Genomic DNA, 5387 nt, shown 5'->3' with positions numbered 1-5387 from the left:
CCTAATATCTACACCATAACCAATGCACAGATTTAAGATAAGGTAAAAACACTTCACAGTCTCTCATTGATATCAATTTTGACTTGAGATTTGAGACTGTACTGTGTTTAAATCTTCCATTGTATCTCTTTCCTGTGTTCCAAGAATTCTGGCTTTCAAGGACATAATGATTATAGAATTAGAAAGTTTGATTTTTATTCATTCATTTTTATCCCATGTTATATAGGTAACATTATAATATAGGACACTAATACCATTGAGTGATGACACTAATACAATTGAAAACATTAGAATACGTCTTTTGTATATACTCTCATCATCTTACTAGTATTTGGTGCTGGAGTTATTTCCTGACACCTCATTTTTTTAGCAATATTCTAGAAGACTTTCTCTGTCTGACTCCCTCCCTGTTGCTGAGGACTGAAGAGCCAAGTGAGATGAAAGAAAGGACACAGGGGGTCCAAAGCTTGATGCAGCATTTATTATTGGCAAGCACAGCGTTTTATAATTTACAGTGGGTTCCCAATGTGGAATGCAACCTTGAGGTTAGGCAGACAAAATACTAAAATATATATTTTTTAAAACAATGCTATGTTTACATTTATATCCTTAAACTTTGTCCTAAATCTGTATTACCAGCTAAGCATAAGGTAACAGGAACATTCCCCAAAATAACTCTACCACAAGGGAAAGACATGAAGCACATCCACAGCCTCAAGAGGAATTTATGGCAAATCTGACCATGTCACCTGAGCATGTTCTGAGAACAATCTGATATTCTTGCTTTTTCTGGCCTGCCAGGAACTCAGAGGACATTAACTCCTTAACATCTGCAGCTCCACCAAAGTCCTGAGATCTCAGACAACTCCATCACTACCTTGCTGGAAAGAGGGTACAAAGAAGAATAAGACACATCCATGTTCTCCAAACCTAAGTGTCAGCCTTGCTGGTATATGTGGTATCATTCTGGTATAGGGAGGCATGACCATAGAATCTGAGATTCAGTTTTTCTTTAATAGTAATGTGAATCATTTGATTTCATACTTCCTAAAATGAAACCTTTTTTTCCCACTTTCTACTCCTATCAGGAATAGCTTCCTTTATTCATAGAGCTCTTTATACTTCTGGCCTCCCTTTCTACTGTATTAGTCAGGTGGAGTTCTTCAGAGAACCCAAATTAATAAGGTGGATGGATGGATGCATGGATTAATGTAAGAGTATGGAGGGAGTAAGGGAGATTGTACTCATTTTAAGGAACTAGCTCACATGATAATGGGAGCTGGCAAGTCTGAAATTTGTAGGACAGGCCAATAGTCTAGAAACTCAGGCAAGATTCACATGTTATCACGTTCTTTTCTGATAAGGCCTCCCATTAATTTAATAAGGCCCACTTTATGGAGGGTAATATGCTTTATTTATTTATTTTTAATTTTTTAATTAGTTGTTCAAAACATTACATAACCCTTGACATATCATATTTCATACATTTGATTCAAGTGGGTTATGAACTCCCATTTTTACCCTGTATACAGATAGCAGAATCACATCAGTTATACATCCACATTTTTACATACTGCCATACTAGTGTATGTTGTATTCTGCTGCCTTTCCTATCCTCTACTATCCCTCCCTCCCCTCCCCTCCCATCTTCTCTCTCTACCCCATCTACTGTAATTCATTTCTCTCCCTTGTTTTTTTCCCTTTCCCCTCATTTCTCTTATATGTAATTTTGTATAACGATGAGGGTCTCTTTCCATTTCCACGCAATTTCCCTTCTCTCTCCCAAATTGGTGAGGCCAATTTGGAAATATCCTTTATTGAAAATCAGCTAAGTGTAAATGTTAATCATATCCACAGAGACTCTCATGCAACATCTAAATTAGTATTAGACTACACAGCTGGGCAGGTAACCTTAGCCAAGTTGACACATGAAATCACCATCACACCTACGTTGAACACTAAATTTGTTGTCCAAATTGAGATTTTTTTTTGAGAATAAGGAGTTATAGATTATAAATAAATCAATATAATTTTATACATAGACTATTATATGATTTTACTCATTGACAATTTTTAATCATTGTTGAACCTACAAAATAGTCCTATTAAAAATTGTTCTAAAAATGTTAATATTTACCTATGTTTATTAATGCAAAAAAATTGTTCTGTTGAGCTTCTCAACATTATAAAGAACATCAATGGGATTCTCAGTAAATGTTCATATACATTATTTAGTATTTTAGCCATAAAATTGGGTATTTACATATTTCTGAAAAAATGTATTTTAAAAATTTGGTTGTATTATTCTTAATTGTCTCATAAGATTGTGTTTTTTTCAAAGTTCATTTTATGTTTGCTAAATTTTAAAACATTGAAAAATTTGAAAAAAAAACTTAATAGCTGCTTTTCTCTGTGAGTTAGGATTTAAAATTTTAGAACAGGTTCTCAAATCATAAATGCTAAGGTACCTTTTCATTTCCACGAAAATTCTACCAAATTGAGATTTTTCTAAAATTCTAATTCTTAAAATATAATTTAACATGCTGATCAACACCACAAGTATAAACCTATGTAAAAAAATAGATAGTGAGTTAGAAAAGATCACAAGAAGGCTCACTATGGAGCTCGCCAAAAAGGGTTGTATCGGTCCTGGTATTGATATGCCTACCCCAGACATGAGCATGGCAGACATGCCCCAGAGAGAGATATCCTGGATCTCCGACACCTATGCCAGCACCAGAGGGCACTATGATATTAATGTACATGCCTGTGTTACTGGTAAACCCATCAGACAAGGAGGCATCCATGGATGCATTCTGCTACTGGCCTTGGTGTTTTTCATGGAATTGAAAACTTCATTAATGAAGCTTCTTACATGAGCATTTTAGGAATGACACCAGGATTTGGAGATAAAACATTTGTGGTTTCTGGGTTTGATAATGTGGGCCTGCACTCTGTGAGGTATTTACATCATTTGGGTGCTAAATGTATTGGTGTTGGTGAATCTGATGGGAGTATATGGAATCCAGATGGTATTTACCCAAGTGAACTGTAAGATTTCAAACTGCAACATGGATCAATTCTGGGCTTCCCCAAGGCGAAGGTCTATGAAGGAAGCTGACTGTGACATACTGATACCCTGCTGCCAGTGAGAAGCAGTTGACCAAATCCAATCCACCCAGAGTCAAAGCCAAGATCATTGCTAAATGTTCCAACGAACCAACCACTCCAGAAGCTGATAAGATTTTCCTGGAGAGGAAAATGGTTATTCCAGATATCTACTTAAATATTGGCAGAGTGACAATATCTTACTTTGAGTGGCCAAAGAGTCTGAATCGTGTCTTTTCAAATATAAAATGGATTCTAACTACCAATTACTCATGTCTATTCAATGGAGATTAGAAAGAAAATTTGGAAAGCATGGTGGAACAATTTCTGTTGTACCCACTCCAGAGTTCCAGGACAGGATAATGGGTGCATCTGAGAAAGACATTGTGCTACACCATGGAACATTCATCCAGGCAAATTATGCATACAGCCATAAAGTATAACCTGGGCTTGAACCTGAGAACAGCTACATATGTCAATTCCATTGAGAAAGTCTTCAAAGTGTACAATGATGCTGGCGTGACTTTCACATAGATAGATCATGGTTAACTTTTTATGACCCTCTGTAACATCTGTTGACCTATCACAATTTTACATGTAACTGCACAAATTTTTCTCTAATGACTCATTAAACAATGGACACAGTTCTCAACAATTCAGTCTGATTTAGCCCCTTAAGAAGAAAGAAATTATGTTTAGGGGATCATGTACAATCTGAAGAGTGTGAAAATAGAAATCACATATTCCAGGAAGCTACTGAGGCAATTTGCTTTTAAATAAAAAGTATCTTCCACCTGGGGAAAAATGGTCCTTGTATGTTTCCCAGTATGCTGTCCTCACTCCATGACCTCCCCCTTTGTTTGTGTACTAGACACAAAATATCAATGATGTGACTCACTGGTTTGGAATTAAGACATTATTAAGTATAATTTTGTTCATTTACTTGAGATATTAGGTCAAGTTCTAGACAGGGTTGACTTATTGTTAATTAGTATAAATAAAGATCAATATAACTTAAATAGCTTTTCTTTAATTGAGCTAAAGTAATTTAGAATTGATTACTGCCAGATAATAGAAATTCTCCATTTCCAAAATGTACTCTAGCACGACAAATCTTACATTTCTATAAATATTAAAAGACTGTAGGAAGGGAACTCTACTGTAGTTTGCTGAAACTCTTATGTAACCTCTCATTAATAAAACAGCCATGTTAGTCTTATGAATGTCTTTCTGCTTCTGTTGCCAACTTTAGTAATTTTAGTTAACATTCATGAAGGGAAAGAGAAATATATTACCATTAAAGGATATAGACACTTAAAACAAGACTGAATGGCCCAGGACTGAATGACTCTTTTTTAATTATTTTTTTCCTTTTTTTTATTGGTTGTTCAAAACATTACAAAGCTCTTGACATATCATATTTCATACATTAGATTCAAGTTGGTTATGAACTCCCAATTTTACCCCAAATACAGATTGCAGAATCACATTGGTTACACATCCACATTTTTACATAATGCCCTATTAGTAACTGTTGTATTCTGCTACCTTTCCTATCCTCTACTATCCCCCCTCCCCTCCCCTCCCATCTTCTCTCTCTACCCCATCTACTGTAATTCATTTCTCTCCTTGTTTATTACTGAATGACTCTTGTAGGATAATTTTTAGGCTTAGAGATTTCTCTTTTGCTTGATAATCTTTACTCAGAATCGGATTATTAATTTTTTGTTAATAGAATTTAAAACTCTGCTTCTTTGTGGTATAGCAGTATTGTTCCTATTTTGGCAGGGGTGTTTGGAAAAGATTATTTTTTCAGACCATGTTTAAAATCTTTTGATCATTTAATATTTCAAAGTATTACAAAACAAATGAATGAAATGAAACTTTTATTATTCTGTGCTAGAGGAGTATTAAATTTCTGTTTTTAAGGGCATTCTTACCATTTATCTAGTTGTCATTTGGTGGCCATAAAAATGAAAATAAAAGAGAATAGATAGTATATACTGTGCACTTCTTTTTTTTGTATCTTTATTTGTTTATTTTTATGTGGTACTTGGGACCAAATCCAGAGCCTCATGCATGTAAGGCAAGCACACTACCACTGAGCTACAACCTTAGCCCTATTGTGCACTTCTTATGAACAGGCCTTTTACTTTTATTTAGTCTTCATTTAACCTATGTGCTAGATTGAAATTCTTTTTGTAAATGAGGCTAGGAGAGTAACAGGTATATCCATGCTATTCCTGAGACTATGGGGCAGAAAGAACAAGAGCCCTTTG

The 5387-nt window shown here is 35.0% G+C and overlaps 1 pseudogene; it reads left to right on the top strand.

Moving 5' to 3' along the window:
- Positions 1-2540: 2540 nt before the first annotated feature.
- Positions 2541-3642, top strand: LOC124108450 (glutamate dehydrogenase 1, mitochondrial-like; annotated as a pseudogene).
- Positions 3643-5387: the final 1745 nt, after the last annotated feature.

This window comes from Marmota monax, unplaced genomic scaffold, assembly GCF_021218885.2.
Source record: "Marmota monax isolate L192 unplaced genomic scaffold, Marmota_monax_Labrador192_F-V1.1 WCK01_AAM20220418_F8-fsc01679, whole genome shotgun sequence".
NCBI lineage: Eukaryota > Metazoa > Chordata > Mammalia > Rodentia > Sciuridae > Marmota > Marmota monax.
The sequence above is the reverse complement of the archived record's forward strand: the minus strand, read 5'-3'. Positions and strand labels throughout refer to the sequence as shown.